General features: G+C 43.1%; 1 protein-coding gene across 15 annotated transcripts in view; it reads left to right on the top strand.

The window, feature by feature from the left end:
- ARVCF (ARVCF delta catenin family member) overlaps nt 1-13883 on the top strand; it is a 249261-nt gene that overhangs the window by 130818 nt on the left and 104560 nt on the right. Inside the window, exon 1 of one of the 15 annotated variants that reach the window (XM_066200023.1) lies at nt 10021-10040. The exons of the other annotated variants lie outside the window; for them this stretch is intronic. The gene's annotated coding sequence lies outside the window, so the exon portion shown is untranslated. Of the gene's footprint in view, nt 1-10020; nt 10041-13883 lie in introns of those variants that run through there. 15 annotated transcript variants of the gene reach the window in all.

Here is a 13883-nt window from a genome sequence, read left to right as displayed (position 1 = left end):
GTAGTTAAGAACTGTGTCTGGTTTTGGCTTCGATGATTTGCTGTTAGGTCCTTTGCTTTTTTGGGTTATATTAATTTTTTTATGTATTTCCTGATTTGATTTTTGTCTTGGCTGATGGTGATGGATCCCAGTGTTTTCCTGCATCCAGCTCTTATAACTGAGCAAGCACAAATGATAGCAGGATTCTCTGTTGTCAACAGGCATTCTTCTAGCAAGCTGACCTTCTCTGGAGCAAATAATCTCTTTTTTGCTAGATGATAAATAGTTTTGCAAGAGCTCATCTGCTACTTCATGACAAACTACTTTTCCTACTGCTGAAATCTGAAAAACATCTGAAAACTAACCTCTGTTCACATGGCCCTCACGCAGTGTTTTCATTAATTAAATGCCAGTATGAAGTTAAGTCCCGAAACTGGTGATCCGTGAGAAATGGTGTGTTCAGAGGAATGTTACTTTGTTAGCCTGATGGTTCGGTATTTGCCTCACTGGGAGGCTGGCCTCATTGTTGTTCTTCCTGTCCAGTTCCAGTCACTCTGCTTTGGGCTGGCAAAAAAGTACTGCAGTTAATAAGCTCTGAAGGATTGTCTAAAAACTGCTTTTCTCTCAGCTGGACTGCAGGAGAAATTCTTCTGACAGTTCTGTTAGGGATGGGGAAGTTCAGAGGGTGAAGCATGTGTTTGTTTCCAAACACGTGGTGGGTGTCACTGAGGCTGGAGCCCTGAATCCTGTTTGTGGGAGCAGAAGGAGCATCACCCTGGGACTGGTGTGGGAGCAGCAAGGCTGCCCCTGTGTTGTGAGCTCTGCAGCTGAGCTGTGCATCTCCACTTCTCCATGTGGAACAAGTTTCCTTAGCCAGGGGACCTGCAGAAAAGCTTGACTTCCTCTCTGCTTCTGAGACTTCTCTAAATGAATAGGACCCACTTCTGTTAAATTCTTTAACTTTTAAACATGTTTTTATTCCCCTCTCGCCCCTTGTCTTCCTTCCCCAGAGGTAGCCCAAGTGTTTTAGAAACAACATAGTCAACTGGAGCTCATTGAATAATTCAACTGTTGCCTGAAGTGATAGGAAAAAGAGGACGACCCATTTAATAAATCAACCAGAGCTAAAAGCTCTGTGGTTTGTAAAAATGTTCATCTGCCCTCCCTTTGAACTATCCGAATTTCTCTTGTGAAGCATGAGGGTTTTTTCCCTCTCGGTTGGATGTTCCCTGCTCTTGAAGGGAGCCTGCTCTACCTGCAGGTTATCCTTGCAGGTGGATTCTGTTTAGCAGCTCTTTTTCAGAGAATACTGCGGGTGTTGCTTCAGTGGCATGAGACACTGTGAACTCTTCTGTCCATCCACAGTGTTCCAGGATAGCTTCCTCTCTCATGGTTTCTTCCCTGTTACTCCTGCTGAGGGCTCCTGAAATATTCTGTCAAAGTCACTGCTGCAGCAGAAGCTCCCCAAGAACTACCAGTGTCACCTCTGAGGTTCCTTGACCATTTTGAACCCAAGAAATGAAGGCATTTTGGGGGCCACTGAAGTATGTTTTCTGAAGCAATGAAAAGTGACCCAGCCTTTTTATATATGCTTTTGCTTCTCTTTAAATAAATAAGAATTCTCAAAGTGAATGTTATTTAATAATTGTCCATTGTTTTTTCTTGTTACCTGAAATGGGTCTAAATGTAAGATACTGTCTTTAAGGGACATTGCTTGGAAATGTGAATGTCTTGTGAAGTTCATAAACCTTTTGCTAAAGACATTCTTCTGTCTGTAGTCTGTGTCAGACTTTCTTTTAATCCCTTTGGACTGGCGCTTGCCAGTTCATCAGCGTGTTACTGTATAAATTGCTTTTTCATTGTTGCTGTAATTGTAAAATAATCCCTCTATTATACCCACCCAGTGATCACTGCATTATCTTTTTGCTGAGCTGCAACATTTCTTGGTGCCTGGTGGTGTCCTGCCTTTTGAAATGAGAGATGTTTATTAAATTGGCTCTTCAGTTGTGGTTCAGTTGAAGAACTGGCAGAGTGATCAGTAGGAGAGACTTGTTACATGCCTTGAAACATCATCGACTCCCTTGTAGTTCATTGCTTTTTTTGTTTTGTTTTAATGGTCCTTCCTTCAATCTCTGTGTCTGGGCTCATGGAAACCATGTCAGGTTATTGAGCTTTGTGTTCCAGGGGCTGCTGGAGATGAATTTGTGAACACTGCTGTGCATAAATGATTGTAGGTTTGAAATCAGGGTCTGGGGAGAAATGATGCGTTTGCTTGTGTTGCCTGTTTTGACCAGAGAGCTGAATTAGCAGCTAAAATGTGTGCTGTGGTGTGTTAAACAGCATTGAATGGGAGGCTACAGAGATAATCCCGGGGAGAGGCCGCTGAGGTTGGTACTGAGCCCGCACAGGCTTTGCCGTTCTCTTCTCAGTGCTGAGTTGGTGGCTTTTTCAGTGTAATTTTGTACCCTTTGAAGCATCCCAAACCTCTTCCTTAATCAAGAGGTAGATTGCAAAGTAACACTGTGCTTGATCGTTCTTAAGAGCTTTTGTCTGGTTTTGTTTTCTGCTGTGTTTCTTATTTCGTAAAAGGTTGGATTGCTTTCTCTGTAGCTGTAGGGCATTGCAACAAGAGGCTTCTTCCCCAGCCCTTCTCACAAGTGTATTAAAAAGTAAATTTTAAAAAATCCCACTGGGTGTTTCAGTTATTTTCTCATGAAACACAATCAAATTCCGATTACTCACTCCAGACATAAGCTAGGGAGACGGAATAGTCTGGATTTTCTTGCACTCTTTTCTGTCCAAGCTGGGATCTGTTTGCATGCCTTGGTTGATGTGCTGTCGGCAGCCTGGGGTTCAAAAATTCCACCAGGTCGCGGAGGGAAGTTGACCTAAGTTTGAAGAGTTAAAAAACCACAAAGAAATGGAGGCATATCACATGTCTTAATATATTTTTGCACTTTAACCTTGAGAGAACTCTGAGGATTGTGTTTCTGAAGCCCTTCTGAAGAACCACCAGAGTGAGAAATAATTCAAGCAAGTACTGAGCTTCCCTAAGAGGTGCAGGTACCTTCTCAGTGGCAGGTGGTGGCATGGTCCCTTGCCACATAAAGCCATCATTACAGAAGTCACGCTGACAAAGCTGGCAACATCTGGCTGTGTGATGGGGAAGGGTTGGGGAAAGGATGAACTGTATAACAGAAAGCTTGAGTTCAGATGTCCATGCTTGACAGGCTTCTCTTGGCTTAAACCGCCCTCACCTTTCCCTGTAAATTAACATCTCCCCCTCACCTCCAGGCAAAATACTGGGACTTCGTTCAAGCAGGAAGTACTAAACAAGGCAGAGTCAAACGGATGTGGCAAGAATGTAAAATTTTGGGCTTTCAGGTGGTAGTTCTGAAATAGAGCTTCTCCTGTAAAGGAAGCTTTCAGTGGCCTTGTAGGAGCAAAGGGCCAGTGACTAGTCTTGAAGTGCTCAGTCTCTCATACCTACCACTACCAGTGGTTTTGTAGCCCGTTTCTTCTTCAGGAAGTTATTTTGTAATAAACACGGCTAACTTGGAGACATTTGAGTTTATTTTTCAAAGATAGATCAGATGTTTTTTGTTTTGGTATGGTTTGAAGCTCCATTTGAAGCTAACCCTGCCAGTTTTCACAGATCAGCTTTAATTTTATTTTCCCCACTTGCCATACCAACAGCAAGATATGTTATCAAACGTATGACCAGGCCAAGTCAATAAATTCTAAATGCATCCTAAATTATTTTCTGTCTGCCTTGCACATTTTTATGAGGTTGTTAAAAGGCTCACTTGATGCGTGTTCAGATGAGCAGGGGAAATTAAATTGTTTTCCCCTTTCTTTCCTCTTCCCTCCCCATGACAGAGTGATGTGCTTTGGCTTGAAATTACGAAATGTCTTTTAAAGATCTCTGATGTAGACGACAGAATTGGTCTCAGTGGTCCTTTTTCAAAAGGATATCTGGAAATGCTTTTTTTTTTTCCTATTCAGAAACTGAAAAGCCGATGGGGTTTTTTTTCCCCCCCATGAAATAGTACTCTACTACTGAAAGACTGTCCTTGCCTAATGGAAAAATCCTTTATGTTAAAATAGGACAAACATCCAAGGTGTGTGATTTTCCTACTGTATTGTGATGCAGCCACGTTATTTTTGTATTACCATGCTGAGGAATCAAGCACATCAGGAGGTGATGATGTGTTCCAGTGAGTGGTTTGCTGTTGGCTGCAGCACAAGCCTTGTGTCCTCTCACCCTGCTGGGTGCAGCCACGCATCTGCTTGGGCTGCTCCTGTGGAAACTGGTTCAAAAACACTTTGCTCCATCTTTCATCACCTCCATAGATCATTGTTTCACTGTTCACACCTTCCTGTGCATAGGAGATGAAATCTGTTTCCATGAGGTCTATTTGGTTGTTATTATAAGTAAAATAATAGGGTTGTGTTCTTTCCAGATGCGCATCTACCTACGCTGGTGGGAGGAATACCAGGCATCAGGAGAACTTGAGGGGTTTTGAAAATGTTACCCAGTAAAATAGGAAAAAAGCTCAGAAGTAATTAAGTCAGTAGAACTGGGATTACCCAGTGATTTATTCATCTACATGAAATCTGCTTTAAAACAAAGAAGTTTTATGGGTATTGTTCAACCACTACATAATAACTTACTTGTAAAGCAGCTCTTTTAACCAAGAAAATGGCTCTTTGCCGTAGGCAACTGGTGCTGGCCTGTTAGTCTGTCAGAATGACTGCTGTTGTTGTGCTTGGCGGTTGGACAACCCAGGGAAATACTTGGGCAGGTTTCTGTAGGTAACCCCTGACATCCTTCAAGTGCAAAAACGTTTTGTTTCAAAGCTCAGGATACGTGGTCACGCTGAGGTAGTGGAGCCATTTGGATGGCTCAGCTGGAGAGCGGTTGCTGTGTGTTTGGAGGAGGAGGATGTGGCATTTTCAAGGGAGAAGGATGATGCTGCTGGAAGGCAGCAGCTCTTTGGCTGCCTGCCCTGGAGCCGGCCAGCAGATCTGTGGCACCAGCCAGCCTCACCAGCACAGCAGATGGACACACCAGCGCCGGGGTGAGCTCTGCGGTAACGGGGAGTGATGGCCTATAGGGAACCTCATCTATTGATTAATTAGCATGGAAATCAGCAGCAAGGATGCAAGGAAGAAAAAGGAGTTTTCCCCAGAAGGACCTCTGTAAAGTGAGTGAGCTGGTGAGCCACAAAAAGGACTGAAAGGGCTTTGTAAGAGAAGCGTGTAAGTGTGTGTACAACAGTCAGTCAAAATTGGTTTTAAGACTAAAAAATGTACAGAATGGTGCTCTGTTTTCCAGCTCACATTCACATGATTGGGACACTCCTTCAGGATTTGTACTTGTTGCAACAGCCACACTTTTCTTACTCTCCGTGTAAAGTAAAAGCGGGGTTTGAGATTTGACCTATGAGTGTATGTAGACCTGGCTTCAGTTTGGAGACTAAAGAACTTTATTTACTTTTCTGAGAAAAAAGTCTTTAAAAAGCACATGGATGATCTGCAAGAGCAGAAAATACATGAAAGGTTCAAATTAACGTTAAGCTTGAACTGAGAGACTTCAAACCATTGGAAAAGGCTTTTCTCACCATGCAGAAATAAAAAATACGTTTCTGAAATACTTACTCTACCTTTGTAGATACGGAATTTTCATTTACTTTGCCAACAAAAAAAATAAGAACTTCTCTAAGCTGGGTTGTTGTCTCCTTTGTAGTTTGCTTTTTGCCTTCCTTTGTTATTAGCCTGTATTAAAGAGTCCGAGAGATGATTGTGTTGATACTTCCCAGGAGGAAAGAAGCTGCTATTAATATAGCAACTTCAGCAAAAATTTAGATTAGGCTTCGTGGAATTGAAACTGAGGCTCTACAAATAACCAGAACAGTTACAGCTTGTAAAGCTTCTTGTAAAGAAGATAAACATGCGTCTCTGCCTCTATTGATGGATGCCATTGTGGCAGTTTCTGTACATCACTGTTTCTCAGGCTCTGTTATGCCATTGAAGGAGTCAAGAATCTCACCTCGTCGTCCTGTTCCCTATATGCATCTCCTAAAATGAGCAATCCCTAGGACACGGTGCCAAGTTTGCTAAGAATAGCAGTGATGGACAGCAAGTTGCGGGACTAGTAAGTGAGATGGTTTATTTTGGCCCAGTGCCTTTGATTGAAAGGGGCTGGTAATAAAAACTGAGGCAGGGCTCCTGTGAATTGTCTTTGACAGTCGGAGAAGGTTGTTGGGAAAGGCCAGGAAGAAATGGCTCCTGCTCGTGGTTGAAGAACTGGCTTTTCACAATTACTAAATGGGAATCTGAGTGCTTCAGGCACTTACTGAAGGAGATGGATGTTGGGCATAAGATGGAAATTCAGGGTGAGCAGTGATGAACCAGGGAGAGAAAATGCTGTTGAAAATACTGAAGGAGGTTAGAACCTCTGCAGAAATAGTAGCTAATGTTGAAAATTTAAGAAAATTGACTAGAATCTTGAGTACTTAGGGAAAGCTTAGCAAACATGTATGAATTTCAGCTGAATTGTGGGAAAAAAAAGTGTGAGGGGGGGAGAGGACAAGGTGTGGCCTACAGGGCCCTGGCCAGGTGCATTGTGCCAGTGAACTTCAGAGGACCGTCAGGTGTTTTGCTTTGGTAGTTTCACTGTTGGATGTTGCGATACTCTCATTGCCATGAGAGGGAATTACAGTCAGTATTCATGGGAGTTCTGCAGCTTAAAGTCCAGTGGAGTTAATCCTTCATGTTTGAGTTCAACAACATTTTGACTTTTAGCAGGAGCCTGAAGTGACATGCAACATCTGTGCAGAGCGTTGCTGAAATTCCTGATAAATGAGTTCCAGAGGCAACCTTCCATTTGTGGGACATTTCGCAAAATCTGCCACACAGAAAGAATAAACTTTTTCAGCTGGGCTCTTCAGTGGCCTGAAAAGTTAAAGAACCAGAGTTTTCTCTTTGGATGATGGAAGAGACAGGAGTCCGCCTGTCAGACAGTGGTGCACTTCAGACTTACTGCTGTTGCTGACCACCAGTGTGCCATGTAAGCTCAGGATGACTGCAGGCACTGAAGCACTGGGGAGTAATCTCTTGCCAGTCTGTGCCTCAGTTTCCTCTTCTTTGAAATACACAGCCTTTAAAGTGAATGCTGGTTTTGAATTTCCCATGATTTAGAGAAAGTCGTGATGGTGAAACGTAAAATATTGTTGGGAGGTGGTTAAATTATTTCAATTTATATAATACCAGTTGAAACAGGGCCTTTATTTGCTTGGGACATCTCCTGCAATATTGGAGAGCTGGTGATATCCCTGCTTTTGTAGCAAGGTCACTTCTGTCAATACTACCCAGATGTGCATCCTCGGGGTTTGTCTAAACATGGTTTGCACTGCGTGGTGTTAATAGCTCTTGCGCTGTCTCCCAGCAGGGTCCCACCCTTGTGCTTTCACCTCTGTGTTTATGCACTTTTGTTGCATTCACACTGCTCTGTCTTCCTCTGTTCATCTGTCTTGTTTCAGCAATTTCAGGGGAATAAATCTTGCCTCCTTTCCTTGTATGGGAGAGAAAAATTTAAAGAAAGGACTAAGAAGTCCGTCACAGAATGACAGTGAATAGGAGCAGACCTGAACACTTTTGTCTCTTGGTCTCTTTCTAGCAGCAGAGAAGCAGTGTGAGTTTTTGAACAGGTAAAAGCAGTGCAGGGTTAACTGCTGTAGAAGTCATTTTATATTAAGATACTTGTGGTATTCAAAATGGATTGATCTAAATGAGGAGGAGCAGGGGCTCGGGGCTCTGTTCATGCTCAGTTCACGGTGTCACAGGCATGGCAGTACCTGCGTAGGTGCACTCAGGTATTGCAAGGCAGGAGGTCAAGTGCCTGCTCTTAGATGATGTTTCATCATCCCTGCTTTTGGTTCTGTTGACAGGTACCAGGTGATTTTTAGTTAAGCTCAGGAAAAGGTTATAAAAAGTTTTTCCTCTTTGCTGCTGGGTGGATAAGGGACACTGTGGATGTGCAGTGTGGGGGATGAAACCAAACACGTCCTCTTCAAAATGTGGAACGTGATACAGCTGTTGCTCAAGGCGTCAGTACTGGAGTCAGTGTAGGAGATAACTGCTTTGAGCCAGCATGGCCACATTCCAATCAAAACTTCATTTTTTGCCTGATTGTGTTGGCCTGAGCAAGTCAGATGTTTCCCAGTTTTCTGACCCAGTTCTGTTTTGTGCCTCCGGGACAAGGTCTCTTGTATGCTTCTGTCTTTTTTATGTGTTTGTGAGAGTTCCAGAACCATTTCAGAGATGGGGGACAGTAGTGTAGAACTCAAGAAAAAGGATAGTAAAAGCTTCCAGTGGGCTTTTTTTCCCACCTCTAACTTTTATTTTCTTCTGCTGTGTTTTTCCTAGCTGAGGCAAAGTGTTCCTTCATTTGAACTGTGGCACTGCCATGGATTGAGCAGAGCTGTGCCTGAGACATGTTGGTGTAGGTGATAGCTCAGTGAGTTTCCTGATGAGCGGTGTCCTCCATCACCAAGTGGGGTGCAGGAGTGGGTGACGAGGGAAAAGCTTGACACTACCCACTGTTGCTGATGCAGCATTCAGAGTGCAGATGCCCAGCTGCAGAATGGGCAGCCAGCACATTCTTTCTCAGTTTTGCGAAGTGAAGTGGCTGAGAATCTATGACTTAACTGTAATGGAGTTGGAATTCAAAGATGCCTCTTGTCGTTGTGGTTTATTTATCCTGGTTTATACCATCCAATTGGGAAGTTTCTCTGCCTTCCAACATTTTGATTGCCCGATACTTAATTGTGCTTTGGTTGTGTGAGACTTGTTTCCTGACTCAGATGATGCCACATTCATTTAATAGATTTGTGTGGGAGATGAATTTTCCTCTCAGTGCTAAATCTGGGACACAAGTCAAGTAGGTTCTGCTGGCCTAAACATAGGCTAAGCCCTTCACTGCAGGGTCAAAGTTCTGCACAGGATTTTTAAGTGCATAGGAGCTGCTTCGTTTTTTTTTCTTTCTTTCTTAATAACACAGCTGCTCTGAATAATGTGCCTACACAGCAGTTGGGAAGAAAAATGTACAGACCAGGATGGTTGGCTTTTGTTTAACATTTTTAATTGGCAGTTGGTGTGCTGTGTAAATTCACCCTGGCTGTCCTAACAATATTTGTGCAGATTTAAGTCTTTTTTCTTTCTCACACCCAAATGACAGTGTTTTCTCAGAAGAGCCTATTGTTCCATATGAAATTTGTTTACATTATACAGTTGCACTTCTGTGGCTATATTGCAATATAAGTTTTTGCCTCCTGTGTAAATCTTGAGATTAACAGCCTGGTGCCTGCTGAAGTAATGATCTGCATCATTTCAGGTGCTCAGTGAACAGTCAAGAGGAAAGCATTTGGCAACTCCTATGCTGTTACTGCATGGAAAATCAGTTTCACTACTTTCAAATGCTTAAATTCATTATCAGCTTAAGAAACTTTCCCTGCAGAAATGGAGGGATTGGTTAATTACTCTGCTTTAATTGCAGTCACAAACGGTGCATACTTGCCCCTTCCCAGGGCACAAGTGATTCCGTAGCTAAAACCTGCAGTGCGAGGGAGGGCAATTAAAGGGAATTATTTTAATAAACAGTTTGTACTGAAGCCTTTGACTCCCCACACCCACCCACCCTGACCGCTGTTTGGAAATACTTGAGGAAAACACCACTCCCTCTGTAGGAACTCAAGGGTGGCTGTGGCTTTGTTTTGATTCCTTCCAGTTGTGTTTTGCCACTTGGAGTGATGTTGTGATGGGCTTGTCCACCGAGTAAAAGGCTCCCAGACATGTTGCCATTTCTATTTTTCTCCGAGGCTCCAGCTGTTGCACTCCACCTGAAGATTAGCTGGCTCCTTAGAAGAGGAAGAGAAGAGTGTTTGAACTGCTAATGCAGCCTCTCAGGCCAGTCCATGTGCTGACTTCAATTACCATCGCCAAGAAAGGTGCCCCTGTTTGAGGAACACTTAATCATATGCTAACATCACCAGAAAAAGGTGTAGTTATCTTCTGAGCTATATAAATGCCAAACCGAAATGAAGCATAGAAAGGTGAAATGTACTTTTTTCTTAAGGGAATCACAAGTGCCATGCCTTTCTGAAAGGGAGTGGATGCAGGATGTAATTGAGGTCGTGTGGGAGGTGCAGGTGCAATTCCTTGTGCCCTTTTGAAGGTGTGTTGCCCTTGTTTCCCAAGTGATCTCTGTTGTGCATTTATAGAAATCCTGATTTTCGGAAGAGCAGTTGTTGCAGCTGTATGCAAAAAAATGAATTCAGAAGCAACAGGTGAGGAAAAGAGAAGTGGATTAATAATGAAACAATTCTCCTGTTCTCACCCCTTGGGAATATTGTCCTTGTTCATGCTGGAAGGTGACCTTTTTTTCCTGAAACAAAATTGGAAAATTGGAGGTAACCATCCCAAAAATCCACACAAAGGCTATGGAAGAACTAATGGTAGAAGAGACAGGAAGCTTTCATAAAGCTGTGCTGTATTGAGCTGTGGAGTGATTGAACATTCTCGGGGGGTCAGAGACCCCATAAACCTGGGTGAGGCTGCAGGGGACAGACCCCCAGTGGGCAGAAGGGTGGATAGGCTGAATGGGTGTCTTCTGTGTCTGATCTTGGCTAATGCTGAATGAGCTTATTGTTTAGATGCTCATAATGAATTAGATAAACAGTGAAATAATTAACAAAGCAGGCACTTAAATGGTTATTGCATGGTTTAGAGCTGACTTTATTTAGATGAATGAGGTAGTTCATTCTACTGTTAGCGTGCCCTGGCAAAAAGGATTTTTCCCCCCTCTCTTTTTAATGATTAAACACCACAAACAGAAAATGCACTGTGGCTTTTGCTGGAAAGACAGCATAATGGCCTGCTTCCTTCAGAGGGAGTTCATCAGAGACTCCCAGTGACTCACATGCAACTTCTGAAAATGTCAAAAAATTCTCAGGATCTTTGATACAATAGGAGAGATCATTAAGTCATGAAATGTGGATAATTGACTTACTGTCTAATTAGATCACGTCTGTAGCACGGTATTCCAGGTACTGTTGGGGTATACTTAAAAGTCTGTCTTCATTTTGCTGTTCTCTGAGCTGCTGATTCTTTTTCCTCAACTAGTTTTTAGGCCCAAGTAATCAGTGAGCAGAGGTGCTTACCCTGGAATGCTCATGGTTTCTTTCTGTAACCCCTGGTCAGCTGTAGGACTCTGGATACCTCACAGTTGGTGACTGGGCCCTAAACTGCAGATCTTTGATTTTTCACTGTACCTCATAATCTCTCTATGTTGTGAGCCTTTCATGGTTCTTACTCAGTACAGATAATTTAACAAGACTTGCAAGCTGTTTGCTTTAGCTTTCATTCTTTCACACACACCACGTGTAGCCCGTTGCCTCTGCCAACGAAAAAGAAAAGCACTTAGCAGAGGTGTAGACCCCTGACCTCAGTTCTGCAGGTTTTCTCTTTTACCTGTTGCAGTACAGCATCCTGTCTGTGCAGGGCTCGGATCTTGTGAGAAAATCCAGGGGCAGTCAGAGGGGTGATTCAGATTACTGCAAAAGCTGACCGAGTTTCTGATGCTCTAAGGTATGTCACACATAGGAGTTTTCCCTCCTTTTCTTCCTTTTTGAAGAACAAAGGGAGAAAGACTTATGACATTGGCCATGACTGTGCAGACCAGTCCTTGGAGTGGATGCTCTGTGTACTCTGTCTGGCGTGGTTTTCCTTTTAAAGGTGTTACCAGAGAGACAACACGCAGCTGTCACACAAAGCCTGCCTTGGAAGGACGTTATTAGTAAATCCCTAGATGTGAACTGTTCTTCAGAAATATCAATCAAGGCAGTTTTATTTCCCTGTCTCCTTTTGCATGGGGAGAGTGTGTGTGTTCATCTAGCCTTCCCTTACGAAACCCTTCAGCCATTTGGTACTTCCCTGATCATCTGGCTGTATTTTGTGAAGACTGTTAACCTCCCACCGTTCCCAGAACATCTCAAAGATCTGGAAGAGCAACTGGAGGGAAAAAGATTTGTCATAGTGGACTTGCTCCATCAGAAGGCAAATTTCAGGCAGGAAACAAGGCATTTAAACACATTCCGTAAAAGTACTTGTTTTTATTTTTTCTTTGTACTTCAGATTTTTTCTGTGCTCTGTATATGGAATTGTCAAAGGTATATTCTCCTGAATACTTATTGCAAACCTTTGTTAAGGTAAAAAAGTGGTGAATTTGCACAAAGACAGATGCATTTGGATAGATGTGCTGGTCTGTGTAGTCTATTTTAGTGTAAATTTTACACCTTATAGTTGTCCTTGCATGGATTTTATTATTATTAAAAGTGGCTTGTCTCCAGAATAATTGCTCTGCTTTACTAGTGGTTTAATTTTATTTGAAAGGAGCGTTGTTTTTCCTTCAGGGACAGTATTTGTGTCAGGAGTTACACCGAGAAGCTGTAGCTGTACCTTTCCTACAGTCAGCCTCCAGGTAATGTACAGCTACAAAAGACATCAAGGACTCATCTGACAACCTGTGCTGGGAAAGTTGGACTCAGAAACTTTCTGAGAGCTTTTGCTATATTTATATCTTGCAAGAAGTCACTAGCACTTCTTGTCTGGGTAGATCTTTGCAGTAAGTTCCTTTTAACTCTGTTGTGAAAAACCTTAGTAATACTTTCCTTTTCAGGAGCAGAGAACCGGATAGGTGAGGTGAATCTAAATCAAATGTCTTGGTTCCAGTGATGGCACAAATGTGGATTTAGAGATCAATTCAAATGTAGCTGTGTCTGGCAGACCATAATAGGTGTATTCCCCCTCCCTCTGTCCGGTGGTTTCGCACTGTGGCAGCTGAGCTGCAGTAGCTCCTGGTGGCCTGCTGGAGCAGGCTGCTCTGGAACACCTTCAGAGCAGGAGCTCCGGGAGGCCCTGGGCTGGTGCTTCACCAGGTGAGCGTGGGGCGCTCCTGCTGCCGGTTGCCTTTCGGGCTCTGTTCAGCCGTTCCCCAGAGCTGCTCTGCAGACATGAGAGCACAGATAGGACATTTTTCACAGGACCCAGGCAAGAGTTGTCGTGGATGTCATCTTTCACCATCAGCTGAATTGTCTCTGCATGCAGATCTCACTTCAGCATGGACTTCGTACAAGTGCCCCCTCCATCCTCAGTGTCCATGCTCCCGGGGTGGAGCTGACAGTACAAATCATGTCTTCACATCTTTTCACCTAGTCTGATTTATGTAATAAACAGATAAAATTATGTTTGCAAATTAGTCCACTGGATAACAGTTGCCTTGTATGACAGAAGACAGGATTTGATCTGGCATGCACTTTGTGTATTTGAAATAATTTTTCCTGATCCTTTGATTAAAGCCTTTGACTCTCCAGCTATTCTGCTGAGATGGAAAAATACTGCAATGTTTTAATATCTCTAGCTGGATTTTGCGTGATATTCCTGCTTTTTCTTCAAAGCAAGCAGTGAAGAAACAGAGGAGAAAGGAAAGCCCAACAGCTGTGTAGAGTTGATATGCTTGGAAATTAATCATTAATGTCTTGCAGGTGGGCAGCAAATGTGTTATGAAGTGTTCTGTATCTGCATGCGGGGTAGTGAACCAAAACTAAGTGAAGTGCATAGAAAAGATCCCTTCAAGCCTGAATCCTTGAAGAGCAAAATAGGTGCCTCCAGGAACAGCTCAGTCTGTGCACAGGGAGTTATTGAGGTTATTCTGATGTGGTGGTGTGGGAAGTTACTGCTACTCCAAATCCTTTCTGTAGGTGTATCCTGTATCAGAGTGACTGGAAATAGAACATTTACCATTCTTTTGCTGTCAGTGTGCCTTTTACTAGCATCTGGAAGAG

Source organism: Chamaea fasciata, unplaced genomic scaffold (genome assembly GCF_029207755.1).
Source record: "Chamaea fasciata isolate MVZ Bird 193981 ecotype frontalis unplaced genomic scaffold, bChaFas1.0.hap1 SCAF_18, whole genome shotgun sequence".
Lineage (NCBI taxonomy): Eukaryota > Metazoa > Chordata > Aves > Passeriformes > Sylviidae > Chamaea > Chamaea fasciata.
This window is presented reverse-complemented; position numbering and strand designations above follow the sequence as displayed.